The following is a 14,451-nucleotide window of genomic DNA, read 5'->3' on the forward strand; positions in this document are numbered from 1 at the left end:
CCATGAATATGTCAAAATCAGACTTGACTCATCTCTAAGATTTAGCTACCGGACTTGATAATTAAATCATCTGACAAGGGGGCAATTTAGTCCTTTGGTGGAGAAATGACTATATCAAAGAAGCTGAGTTTGCTTGTGCCGTGTTAGCCAAGGGTTGATTAGAATGTACATCCAGAAGAAAAAGAGTCGATACCTTGATTAAGCTAACAAAGTCATTTATTTTGCATATTTGCCAGCTTTCGTGGAATGTCTCCACTTCCTCAGGCAGAGATTAAATGAGGCATTTGAAAAACATCACAGCATTACAGCTTACATGGCCCCTCCTGCAGATATCCCGTTATCAGTACTGATCTGTACCTGATTTGTAGTTTTGCTCAGAAAGGCATGTGGATGTTCATCTCCCCCACACATTGCAATCTTCAAGGCCTAAATGGTACGCTATGTTAAATAGGGCAAGGTTCCGTGAAAGTGAAGAGCAGGGAAAAGAAAAGAAAAAACAGCTCACCCTTTTAGTGTGCTCTGAGGACGGCAGGAGGGGTTGGTTAGGTGTCAGTCATTGTATGAGCAGTCCAGTTGAAGCTCGGTATGTCAGTCCAGTCCCTTTACAAGATCAGTGGTAGCACAATCATCAACATATCAGGCTGTGCCTCTAGAGGTCTGAAAGAGGAGATATACAGCCAGTTTATGTGTTAGGAATGTGACTACTGGAGCCCAGTGTGGTAACTTTCTGTCGAATACCATATTGGGATTGTGTTGCATCCCAATCAAGAGGGAAGGGTGGGGTTTGACTAGGGACAAGGGCCATGACAAGTTTCTGGAAAGCGTTTGGCAGATGGGGCTGGGTTGGAGGGAGTTTGACAACAATTCATTGCCTTAGAGAGGCTGGTGGGGCTAGTGTAGTGCCAAGTGAATGTCTATGAATGGCTTTGGAAAAGATTATTGAAAGTGTCAGGTCTGGATGTTGTGATCCCTGTATCTCGATGGGTGGAAAAAGTGAAAGTCTTTTAGTTTGAATAGTGACTCATGAAACCGCAATGTCTGTTCAAGCCCCCTGCCAGTGTATTGAAATGTGCATGCATTTGAATTCATACGTCTTTCTGGCTTTGTCAGTCCTAAAATTACCCCAGAGTACAGCAATCTTGAGATCATGAAGGGTATGATTAGTTTTGTTTATGTAGCGGTTGACTAGTTTGCCCAACATAGTAGCCACGTCCAGAACATATTCTGCACATAATCAAGTTAACAATATGTCTGGATGCACATGTAAACCGTCCGATAATTTTGTAGTCGTCCACCGTGTGGGGTATCTTTATTGTGTCTGAAATGTTGATATGGGAGCTGGTTGGGCGTCTTTTGTTTCTATACGGTACTGGTCCATAATCTGTGTTATTTGTGTGTAGGTTTCTTCTGACCATCATTTCCTTCAGATTTGCTGATTGTCTGAAAACAAGGAGGGGCATCTCTGGAAAACCTTCTCTCAGATGTTCATCTTGTTGCATGATGGGTTGGAGATCCTTGGCAATCTTGCGGAGGGCTTGGAGCTCTGGATTGTATGTGACTACCAGTGGCACCCCGGTTTGTGTCTCTTTCGCTCTGTATTCTAAGAGGTTGCTCCAGGGCATCCGTGTTGACCTGTGGATCTGGCTGTCCACAATTCTATGGTTGTATCCACGGTTTATGAAGTCTGATCTCAAACTTTGTATGTTTTTATCCTGGTCCCTTTTTTCTGAGCATATTCGATTGTATCTTAATGCTTGGCTGAATATTGTAGCATATTTTGGGTGCACTGTGTGGAAGCTTCACTCTTCAAGTAGCTGGCACGATCAGTTGGTTTTCAATATACTGTGGTCTGTATCTGGCCATCTTTTATTTTTATGATGGTGTCGAGGAAATGTACTTTTTCAGGAGAGTAGGAAAGTTTGAGGTTGATTGTTGAGTGGAATTCATTAAATCTTCTGTGGAAGTTTAGTTTAGGAGGTCCTGTTCGCCAGCAGTCCAGATCAGGAGTATGTCATCGATGTAGCGAAGGTATTTTAAAGGTCTTCAGTCACAGGTGCCAAGAAAATCCAACTCTAATTGTGCCATGAATACATTTGCATACTGCGCAATCCGAGTGCCCATGGCTGTCCCCATCATTTGGAGATAAGTATCTGTACCAAACATGAAATAGTTGTGGGTCAGGATTAATTCTATGCACTTGCCTATAGTGTCAGCAAGTGGAATTTGATCGCCAAGAGCACTCTTACATGCCTCAGTGCCATTGATGTGGGAGATGTTTGTGTAGAGTGACTCCACATCCATAGTTGCCAGAAATGTGCCCTTTGGGAGGGGCCTATAACATCTAATTTGTTGAGTAGATCAGTGGTGTCCTGGATGCTTATAATATAGCTCAAAGATATAATTTGCTATAAAAAGCTTGTCCATGATCCCACTCAAGAATGTTCTAATTACAACAGCCAAATTCTTTCTACGCAATAGATTAGCAACATTTACCTGACAAAATCAAATGCTTTTCCAGATGATTAACTTCACACTTGTAGACAATTATTTCCTGTACAATGGGGATTTTTTTCTTCCAATTAAAAGGCACTGCCATTGGCACAAAGTTTGGCCCCCCATACGCTAATCTTCTGATGGGCTACTGGGAGGACGAATTTGTCCTCAATATTTGAATAACAGATGGAATGACAATATTGCTCTTTGGCTTCGGTACATTGACAACCTTTTTTTAATTTGGCAAGGCAATATGAAGGAGCATAATAAATTCCATATAATTCTCAATCAAAACAATCTCAATGTAAACTTTGTGGTGAACACCAGTCGAAATCAAATTGAGTTTCTTGATTTAAACATTTTGGCCATAGATGGGCAAATACAAAAATGTACCGTAAACCAACAGTGGGCAATACCATTTTGCATACCAATTCCTCCCACTCCTCAAATAACATCATGAATATTTTCTATGCAGAATTTATACGAGCTGAAAGAAACTGCTCACTGATTTTGAAAACAATTAGTGATGAAATGAGTGTCAGATTTACACAGCTGGGATGCACTGGGAAAGTTATTGTACAGGCTAAAAATAAAAAGTATTTGAGATCGAGGTCAAATTTGTTACAATCTGTGACAAAAAAATAAGATTCTCAAAAAATAAGTTTAATTACCACCTTTGGCATGCAAACCCATGAGGTATGGTATAGTACTTATAAAGCGCAGACTAAGGATATGATATGATGAAAATAGACAGACACTTTGCACAGTTCCATGAATCAGGGTTTGTGTCGGCAGTGCAAAGTCACTTCTCAGCAGTGCAAAGTCACTTTGAATCGTGCAAAAAAATCCATGAATCGGGTGACTTCTATGTTCTTCACTGTCTCCTCTGCCCGATATCACGCACCCCAGACTGTACTGGACCTTTCCCACATGTGATCATCACATGTGGGAAAGGTCCAGTACAGTCTGGGGTGCGGATAAAGGCTTCGTGCATTTTTCACCACAGATGGAAACACTAATGAAAAAAGCATGATTTTTTCATGTCATTTCTTTATATTTCTACCCATAAAAACAGGGCGCAACTGTGCAAAGAGAATTTTCCCTGATGTGCACGTTCAGGCCCATCATTGCAAATGCACTCTCTAAACGTACGCGGCATCAGTTGTTAAATGCACATCCAGGTTTCAAGAATGTACCAAACATTTAGATATAGGTAAGGAAGATTTGCTGACCACCAATTACTCCCACAGCATGGAAGTCCGCTCTGTCAATCACGGGACTGCGTGCAATGGGCAGCAGCTGCAGAATACAAGGCACAAGTTGCACATCCATTATGTACGAGAGAACCCTTGTGCATACATGAGCACCTGCATATGGATTGCACGAAAGAGCTGTGCAGGATATTGGCAGGGGTGAGGGAAGAGGGGAGGGGCTGGTCATCTTCATTCTATGTACGTCTGTAAGTATCTATTTTGCAGGTAGGTGCACGATTTATTTTCCCAAACCCCTTCAAGGGCCTGATTAATGTTATTTTTAGCGCAGTGCAAAGTGACTTTGCACTCCAAAAATACACTTAGCACTGCTCTGTAAATCACGGTGTTGCAAAATTACACTTTGCACTGCTTTGTAAATCACGGTGTTGCAAAAATACACTTTGCACCACTTTCTGAATCAGGGTGTTTGTTGGCAGTGTGAAGTCACTTCGCACCCCGCTAAAAGTTCCATGAATCAGGCCCTTTGTGTCATGTTCATTTGTTAGAACTGATATAATATTGTTTCGTCCTCATTGTATATGTTGGCCTATGCCCAGTCGCTTTGCGAGGAAATCCGTATTGCAAAGTTGTGACCTTAAGTGAATCAAGCCTTCATTTTAGGTTAAAGCCGCCATTTTAGTTTATTGTACAAAGTCACCCTGTGGCCTAAAATGGCTGTCTTGTGTTCTCCTGTTCTTGCCTTAACCTCTTCAACCTCTGTAGGAGAGTTAATGTCCAACCTGCCTTCAGGCTACATGTTAGGGTCACGTAGACCTTGTCCTTTGTTGACTTCGGGATCAGGGGATTACTTGAATCGGCGATGTTAACCTACAAGTATACAAGAACAATACTGCTATCCAAAACACGATATGTGAAAAATGTGTATGATCTGTATTAAAGCAATGTATAAAGAGTGTAAAGTTAAACCTAGAGAATAATAGTGTTTGTTAGCAAATGTGTTGAAAAGTAAACCGCATGCACGAGATATGTAAATTAGGAACGAACCTGGCGCGACCCTAGCCCAGTACATGATTAACTTGTAGGAGGCTGGACATCGTTATAACAAACTGTATAAATGCGCTGATGTCCAGCTAGCAAATCCTGTTCACTGCTCACATTGAACCCTGCTGGTGGTCTCTGTGATGTGTTGATGGCCAAATAGCTATTTGTGTACTTTGTTTTATGTACTGTACAGAATTGCAATAAAGATTCTGGGAATCTTTACAAGCCCGTGTCGGTGTATTTCTCTTTGCATGGCGTAAAAGCCTTAATATTGTATTTTCTGATTCCACAGATGGCGCCCGAATAGGGACCCTCGAGATCGACTTCGTCTCGTTGAAGGTTGGCTCGGCTATCGGACCGGGATCGGACAGTGCCAACAGAAACGGCCACTCTGGACAAGAAGTGAATTACTCGACAGAACTGCATGATCCGATCCCTGAACGGTGAGCTGTAGCCCGAGACGACGTCTTGACGAGGGTCCATATATCGAGGTGGGTAAATTTGCCGAAATCACCACACACGTGGGTCCTTAGCATTGTCCTTAGTAACCCGATCAGGCCTCCCAGTCCTTTGGTCAGGTGAATCGTGACCCGATTCTTAATTTAACCCTGATAATTTGAATTTGGCGCATTGTACTCGCAAGCACAATTACTTGACCAGGTAACTCCAGAACTTTGATATGCCTGGGAAATTGTCTGCCTGCTTTAGGGCATTATTCCGCAGCAACAGACAATCTTTGGAAGATTGCCATCCCGCACCACAGGAGGGGTCACTGGTATGTACTATGTACTTTAAGAAAGGCTTTGGTAGTATAGCATTTAATGACATTTGGCACAGACAGACCAGACATAACTCTAATCTTCGGTGGCCAACCAATGGTAGCTTTGAAATCCCTCATATAGAATATCTAGAGTCTGTATTGGTAAAGAAAAAGGCTAGACCTGCAGCATTTGATGCATTACACAGTTAGAAAACAGAAGCTTTGCAGCAACAAAAGAGTAGAGAGAAACATATGCGTCGACATATGACAAGTGTCGAAAAGGCACGGTTATATGATTAGAATAAACAATTGGAGTCAGTTAGGAACACGGACAGAGCGTTTCAATTAGGTATCTAAAAAATGTACCCTTCAAAAGATTTTCATACGTCTGATGAATTGATTAATAAACGTTTGCATGAACGGAGGCCCTATGCCTCCGTGCCACCCCCGTATGTCCCTCCTCCTGGCGTTTTGCCCTTTCCCGTTGTTATTCCTCCTCCTATAGTTCCTCCGGTCCCCCCTGTTGTTTTTCCTGTTGTTCTTCCAGCCATCGCTCCTTTGCCTGCCCCTTTGCCTCCACCTGTTGATATTCAGAATGTGCCTACTCTTCCTCTTCCAAGTGATTCTGCATCGTTTGTAGTAGACCAGGGAGCGGGATCAAGGGTTGTGACTCGTAATACTGTGTCCCCAGATAAAAAGAATGAATTGACTGCTTGGGCTAAACATTGCATGGAGAAGGGTGAACAAGTTGATGTTCTTTCCACACTCGAAAATGTAAAAGGTATTCCTGAGAAAAATGTCTTTATTGAAGGATTAGGGATTCATTTTACTATAATGTGGAATAGATTAAACATTGTAGATCTCCCACAAGGGTTACGGGATTTGAACGCCTTAGCGTTGTCCAGAGATACTGCGGAGAAAGTATATAAGCATGTTGAGAAGATTTTTGAGTATAGAAAGGAGTTGGAAGGGTTACAGAATGAGGAAGCAGATGCTGATAGTTTGGGTATTATGTTCTCACAGAAACGGTTTTCTCCTCGCTGTGAATTAAAAGGTGAGGAAGCGCGAATTTGTACAAAGGATGCGATGAGATGGATTTCGGATATGTTGATAACTCCAGATGAAGTATATGACACATATAGTCAGTATACGTTAGAAATGCAAAAGAAAGTGATACAGGTTATGGTAGAATACCTGCAGAATGAGTGTGTAAAAAGAAAGATTTGTTGTCCCGCAGAATTGTTGAGTGTTTATAAGAGAGCCTTTTTGATTGATACTTCTTCGACTGCCTTAGCGCTTGATTTGGCTCTGTTGCTTAGTAAGCGTTCGGAGCTACCTACTTCTCAGTTGCCTATGAGAGAGGTCCCTCCGACATTTGTCCCAAAAGTTGAGATTGCGGCCGATGCTGGACGAGGAATACTCGAGGTGGACATTCCTGCACATTACGTATCACAGTTTGTTCACGTCCCGTTTTCACGACAGGAAGTGAACACCATAAAGCAATCTATTCCCGATGTAAGAAAGAATCCGACCGGGTTCTACAAAGAAATAGAGTCGGTCTTACAATCATCGGTATTCACCTTAAGTGATATTGATTTATTATTTCCCATACTCCTGCCAGTTGATTTGTGGAAACAGATTAGGACGGTAGATGATGTACCTGGGTTAGGAGATACATGGGATAACATGGTTAGACTCGACAGAGAAAGACCAGCTGGCGAGCGACCGCCCCAAGTGATATTAACTTTGCCTGATAGGATTATTGTAAAATTAAAAACTATAGTTCCTGAAAAAAGAATCATTTGGGACAAGCTTACGGCCTGTGTCCAAGGAAAGTCTGAGGGTTCTACCGATTTCTTCAATCGGTTCGAGCAGGTATTTTCAGATTTCAATGGACAAGACTTAGGCACAGAGTCAGGGAAAAGGCTGTTTGTCGACAAATTTGTACGTGGATTGCTGCCTGACATCCACTTACAAATTATGTCTTCCGAAAGCGCTTGGCAGGCGAAGTGTCAATCAGAAGTATTGCACATGGCTCAGTACTATAAACATTGTGTGAATAATGAAAAGGAAAAACTTGAGAAATAAAAGGGTGACCTGAAAACAAAAGTCCTATTACAACAGATTGTTAGAAACCCTAGAGGGGGTAATCAATTTAGAGGTCAGTACGTCCCACAGGGAAGTACGCCCCTGGCTCCGGTAACCATTAACCAGTGTGCCTATTGTTGACAGGAAGGCCACTGGCGCGCACAATGTCCGACCTTGCAGCAAAGGTCATTTGGGAACATGGGTAGAAAATCCAGAGGTTGACCAGCTGCAGGGGGCCCTGGCAGAGGTCAGTTTGCACCAGAATCACAGCACCCCCCTTCACAAGATAAGCAAGTTTCAAATTTGGATAATAGAAACATTTTTGATCACCCTTCTGCCGCGTACCTCTCTGAAGAGCTTCCTTTTGACAATATTCTGTTTCGCTAGGATGCCCGAAGCAGGATTTGGAACCTACGCCTATTCCCGTTCATCAGAGCGGCCCCTACGTTGAGATGGCGGTGGGAAATAGGAAGCATCTCTTTTTAGTAGATACGGGAGCACAGGAATGTTCCATTGACCATTCGCGGGTTCCAAATATTCTCCTGTCAGGGCAGTCCAAGGTTTCCGTAGGGTTTTCAGGCACACCTGTAGTTTGTCTGGTTTCTTTGCTGGTACCGATAACACTGGGTCCCTTCACGGAGCAGTGTCCATTCCTACTTACCACAAACTGTGGGGAAAATTTGCTGGGGTTAAATTTGTTGAAGGAATTGCATGCAGTAATACATTGTTCTCCGGACGGAGTTCGGTCAACAATTTCACCTCAGCAATCACTTGCCTCTCAGTTTTTGATTTGACCTTTACCGCCAGAATTAAGTAATATTCCAGAATGCTTACGGGCAATTTGATGATAATGATGTGGGCATTCTTCAAATTGAACCTGTTAGAATTATTCTGAAACATGGAGTTAAATTGCCTCGTATCCCACAATATAAGATCTCAGTTGAAGGCGAACAGGCTTTGAAATGCATAGTCTCTGATTTTGTACATCGTGGAGTAATTGATGAAATTACGGGTAGCTTGTGTAACAGCCCGATTTTGCCAGTATACAAGAAAGGTGATACGATTCCCTTCCGGTTTATAATTGATTTACGTGCTATTAACAAAATTGTGGCTCCTCAATTTCCTATTGTACCTGATGTTACAACGATACTAACCATGATTCCGGCTTATGCCACTCACTTTAGCGTTGTAGACCTCAAAAACGCGTTTTTCAGTAACCCTATACACAATGATAGTAGGTATTTGTTCGCGTTTACCCTAGGTGGACGCTCGTTCACATTCACTCGCGCACCACAAGAGTACACCGAGAGTCCAAGTATTTATAGTAGGGCATTAAAAGAGCAGCTCGATGCTCTTGAGTTGCCCACTACTTGCACGTTACTACAGTATGTAGATGATCTCCTCTTGGCTGCTGATTCCCAGAGTGCCTGTAAAGAAGGCACCATGTTGTTGCTTTGTCATCTAGCAAAACATGGCCACAAAGCTTCACTCAAAAAATTCCAATATTGTTGTCATGAGGTCGCCTATTTAGGGTATCTCCTTTCAAAGGAGGGAAGACGGTTGACACCTGAATGAATAAAAACTATTTCTGGCATGTCTGTCCCAAATACGCAGAAGGAAGTTAGAGCCTTGATAGGTATGGCTTCTTACTGTAGATTGTGGATCCCTAACTTTTCATTAATGATTAAACCAATGCTGGCTTTGACAAAAAAGGGCATTTCTTTGCCATTGCCATGGACTTTGGAACAACAGACAGCATTTGACTTGCTCAAAACCGCGCTGTGTTTGGCGCCGGTTTTAGGAACTCCAAATTATGATAAGGCCTTTGTGTTGTATGTGCATGAACATGATGGATGTGCTTTGGCTGTGTTAACGCAGGAACATGGAGGGAAGAATAGGCCGTGCGGCTATTTCTCATTTGCCCTTGATCCTGTTGCATGCGCTTTGCCGAGATGTTTGAGAGCTATTGCTGCTGCTGCTGCGTCTGTAAAACAGAGTGAGGGAATGGTCCTGGGTCATGCGTTAACCCTAATGGTAACTCACTCTGTAGATATTTTATTGAATAAGACTCAAACGCAACACCTCACTTCCGCACGATTGACAAGATATGAATTAATCTTGTTTGCTCCCCACATTCAAATTCAAAGGTGTTGTGTATTAAATCCGGCTGAACTTTTACCTGTCCCGCAAGATACTGTTAATGGTGACGAAACGTCACACGATTGCCTTTATGTGACAGAACAAGAGACTAAAGGTACAATCGATCTGAAAGATATGCCTTTGAATAGCCCACAAAGAGAGCTATTTTGTGATGGCTCTTGTTTTAAACTTCCGAATGGTACACCCACGGCTGCTTATGCCGTCACTACTTTAAGCACGATTGTGAAAACCAAAAGAATTATGCATAATTCCGCGCAGGCCGCAGAAATTATAGCGTTAACTCGAGCTTGTGAAATTTCTTAAGGGCTTACAGTAAATATATATACTGACAGTCAGTATGCTTTTGGGGTGGTTCACAACTTTGGTAGACTTTGGAAAGAACGAGGTTTCTCGACCTCACATGGCACGAAAATCCAGCATGGCACTTTAATAGTGCGATTACTTTCAGCACTCGCACCCCCTGTTCAGTTAGCTATCATAAAATGTGCAGCACATCAAAAGGTTACAGATGATGTAGGAAAAGGGAATGCTTTCGCTGATCAGATAGCTAAACAAACTGCCACTGATTTTAGTTCAGAAATGTATGCTGTAAGAGAAACTGTAAATATGTGCACTTTTGGTGATAGTATTGATTCTGTAAAAGACATTCAAGCAGATGCTACTATAGAGGAAACCAAGAAATGGATTGAGGGTGCAGGGAGATTGGATGATGATGGGTGTTGGGTGGACAATGTTGAAGGAAAATGGTTACTCCCTGATGCCTACATTACAATGATGTCTATTATGGCTCATGGTCCGACACATGTCTGCGCGCGTAAATTGACTAAAATGCTACACAGTGTATGGGCCAATGATAAGATTTTCAAAATTGCGGAGCGCTTTGTCCAAGGGTGCATGGTCTGCTTGCAGCACAATGTGGGAAAAGGTACCTCGACTCCTAGAGGAAGTTTTGCTCCACCTTCTGGTCCGTTTGAGGTTATTCACTTTGATTTTATTGAAATGGAACATTGCAACAATCTTAAATATGTGTTGGTTGTCATTTGTGCTTTTAGTAAGTGGGTTGAGGCCTTCCCTGTTAGAGATGCAACAGCCATAATCACGGCAAAAACTCTGTTGAAAGAGTTTTTTCCTAGGTTCAGGCTGCCGAGAGTCATCTGGTCGGATAATGGGCCACACTTTATCGCTGCTGTAATCCTACAAATATGCAAAGGTTTACAGATTGATAAACGGTTCCATTCGGCCAGACATGCCCAAAGTGCCAGATTAGTGGAAAGGCATATGAATGTATATGTGCGCCACACGTGTCCCTTTGCAGGGTCACACCTAATGGACACATTTCACAGTGACTTTCTTAAATTTGAAATACACATATTTCAACTGCATTGTTCAAATAGCATTGTTTTGCTCATTCAAAAAAAGTATCACAGCAGAGGGGCTGATGATTGCATGTGCAAGGGAAGCATATGCATGCTTAAACTGGTCAATACGTTCCAGCAATTGTGATAGGCAATGTTGCCGTACGACACAGTGTGCGAGGCATCCGTTTGGCTTCCGTGTGACTGCCACAGAGAGCTACATTTACTAAGACACATGACACTAACGGAAGCTCCTAGAGAACAGGAACGGGAAAGAATCATGGCAATCAGACCACAGCACATACAGCACAGCAGCCCTGGGGACTGATTTACGAAAGCGTTTTACAATGGCGTAATCCCATTGAAAAACACGTTGTAACGGCGGCCCCATGTGTCATACCTACAAGAATAAAACGTAAACCTAAAGGCCAATTCATGTACCCTAACCAGTTTTCACCACAGCCTCAGAGAGGTGCAAACTACACTTACTGAGAGGTGGTGTAAAACTGCAAACTGAGGTGCCTGGGCAATTCCTGCTGCAGCATTGCCCTGCCAGCCTGAGCAGCAGTAGTTTGGGAACCCGCCATGCAGGTCCAATCTCAGGCGCATGGACTGGAAGTGCACACCCTCCTTTGGGATGGATGTCTGATGAGAAATTGCGTGTTTACCGAGTTTCAGCACACACACCATACTAGAAATGGCTGAGCAGTACAGTGAGTTGCAGTGGTAGCATGGTGAACAGTGTCACTGCGATGTGAAGGCGCTCTTCATAGCCACTGATCCCTTCCAGAGGACAAGTGGTCTAATGCAATGTAAGTGGTATTGCATAGGACACTTCTGCCACTTTTAGAGGCTTCACTGTGTGTGGCTCTGTAAGAAAAAAGGAGGATCATGAGTGGGAGAGTGGGAGAGGAAGATGAAAAAACAGAGGCGCTGGGCCGTGCAGGTTCCTGTGTATCAATCCGCTTTCAATGGGATTGGTGGAGAAACTTGAGAGTGTGTCATCCATGGAGAGGAGCGCAAGATAGATGGCAGTGCTTTGGATCTGGTTAGTCACTGAGGTGGAAGATTGAGATTGGCGTAAAGAGCAGAGCGTAGTCATCGCTCAGTTATTGTTGATTTAGCAGCTAGGCTGCTGGAGGCTGTCTGTGGGAAATTCGTGTGGATAGTGTAAGGTTGTAGGAAATCTAAGAGGGTAGTCAGACAGTTAGTGGCAGAGGGGAATTGGACCTAAAAGGCAACACAACCTGCAACCTTGGACTCTTACCACTGACCACTGGTCTCTTGCAGACAAGTCCCTTTTCACTATTACACTATCTCACATTGATGCTGTCATTCCCTTTCTTTTCCTCTCTCTCTCTCTCTCTCTCTCTCTCTCTCTCTCTCTCTCTCTCGCTCCCTCTCTCTCTCACTATCTCACTCTCTCTCGACCCTCTCTCTTCTTCTCTCTCTCCCTCTGGCTCTGTCTAAATTTCTGTCTCTCAAATAGATACATTGTACCCCATGGATAGCAAAACAAGCATTTGCGAGTTGGCAGATGATGGGAAGAGGGCAGCTGTGCAACTCTGTTCATTAAGATTAGCTTCAGGGCAAGGGCTGCTTGAAACGCAGCGCAAGGAGTTTGTCATGGGTCATTTGCCATAGTTCCTTCTTGGTTCTCTCAGAGGTCTACTCTGCTGTCTCCCATAAACTCCAAACTCCTCTCACAAAAGGCACAGAGCCTCAGGCCAAAACGAAATCCCCTCTGCCCTGAGCAGCCACCAGGTGTTGAGGCCCATGGGTATTTCGGTTTCAGAGTGATGCCCCAACCCTTTAGTGGGGTCAGATCATGAGACTGGAGCAGAAAAGATAGAAGGTCGAGTGTGGATTACTGGAAATGCACCACAAAGCTGGTTGCATAACCCCTTGGCCTAAAGCAGGTGCATTGACTGGGGATGGAGAAGAGAAGCATGCTGGTAATGAAAGTAAGGGTGTTTGGGTGGGGGATGGGATGGTTAGTCCAATAAAACAGCAATCCTGAGTTTGTAATCACTAGGGCCTCTTGCTAGGTTAGGATCTCTACCCGAGTTTCTTGCAAAGCTTTGTTCAACAGCTAAACGATTAAAAACAGGGCAAACTATGCATGAAGTATTCCTCCAAATTTAAGCCTGTCCAGTGATAGGGGAGCTGGTCAGGGATTAGCACTTGCATAAGGTGCGAGATGCATCCCACAGAGGTTCTGCTGGAGCCAGGAAGGTACTGCCTCACCTTTTAACATCTATTTACACAACAAAAGGGAAGACTGGTGAGAGAGAGGCTGCCTTTGTTTCTGGAGTATGTTAGGGTTGACTTATATGTGCTCTAGTATTTACAACTTTTACACAATTTGGCATGATGTATTCAATGCATGTCAGAGAACTGTACTTGGGCAGCTTTGAAGGCGCTGCCAAAAACTATGAAAAGATGCATTTCTTGGCCATGTGGGCTGCCTTTAGTTGCCTGGTCATGTTCCATCTTCTTGTGGTGTATGAGCTCTTCATGTTACCAGCAAGCTCTTGTAAAGGATTTCCATCTGGCAAGGCTGTAGAAGCCATGGCCTTTTTTGGTTTTTACTAATAATACAATGATGCATTTCATTCTCTGTCAGAAAGGGTGGTCTGCTAACCAGGCCCTGTGTTTCAACCAACTGAATGCCAAACGCATAGTGTGCACCTGTGCCCCAATGGGATCAGTGTCCTGATCTGCAGAGCCTGCTCTCCACTTGCACAGAACAGATTTAGTTAACACAGGTTCCCTCTGACAGCTGCAGTGACAGCAACGTCATTGCTGCTCAGGCGCTGCATTTGAGATATGCACCACTGTCCCCAACACCAAATACCTATGATAGTTAACATCCTGGTGGCCGTTGTAAACTGAAACATAAGCCATACCTGACATTAAGGTATGGTGGCTAGTATCTCCCATGTTTATTAAAGGCACCTCAAATGTACATTGACACGTGTCAGCACTGTGAGCTCAGCTCAGCTGTGAAAGTGCTATATGCATTCTGGTCATACAGTCTGGCCCTGCAGGCTGCAGGGCAAGAGACTGAATGGCTGGGAATCCCCTTCGATCATCTGTGAGGTCTGGTAACAGTTCTCCAGCAGAGTGAGGAAAAGTATCCAAAAATATGGGATTCTCACTTCCCCTGCAGATCCATAAACTGAATCACAGTCGAATACAATACTTCAAGAATATGAAATACTGAAAAAAAGTCTTCCATACATGTGAAAAAAATATTTCAGAGAAAAAATGCATAGACAACAAATAAAACAAATGTAATTAGCAAAATAGATCAGTCCAATTTTACAAAGAACTCCTA

Source organism: Ambystoma mexicanum, chromosome 4p (genome assembly GCF_040938575.1).
Source record: "Ambystoma mexicanum isolate Mex_15411 chromosome 4p, UKY_AmexF1_1, whole genome shotgun sequence".
Classification (NCBI taxonomy): domain Eukaryota; kingdom Metazoa; phylum Chordata; class Amphibia; order Caudata; family Ambystomatidae; genus Ambystoma; species Ambystoma mexicanum.